We start from the raw sequence: 358 nt of genomic DNA on the forward strand, positions 1-358 counted from the left end.
CTTCCTTCTGTAAGACTCCTATCACCAGACCAGTAGTCTTATGTTCAGCTTTTGTTTGCCTTGAGAAAGTCATTCTAGTTTTGAAATGTAGATGTGGGCTACAGGAGAACCAGGTAGGTCAGGAGCCTAAGGCTGCTGCTTCCTGACCTTGGGAGCCTAAGTATAAGATAGCCTTAATCACAGCCTTGCCCACCCTTACTTAAGGTTTCTCTATTTGCATTTTTAAAAGGTGGGCTTCTAAAACAGCTATAATACAGGGCTACACCCATCCTTAGCTGAGTTTATGCAAAGATAATATCTTTTAAAGAAGTTAAGAAACAGTTTAAGTTTAGAACTTCCAGAGTTTATGTGCCTTTTT

Source organism: Octodon degus, unplaced genomic scaffold (genome assembly GCF_000260255.1).
Source record: "Octodon degus isolate 3935 unplaced genomic scaffold, OctDeg1.0 scaffold00053, whole genome shotgun sequence".
Classification (NCBI taxonomy): domain Eukaryota; kingdom Metazoa; phylum Chordata; class Mammalia; order Rodentia; family Octodontidae; genus Octodon; species Octodon degus.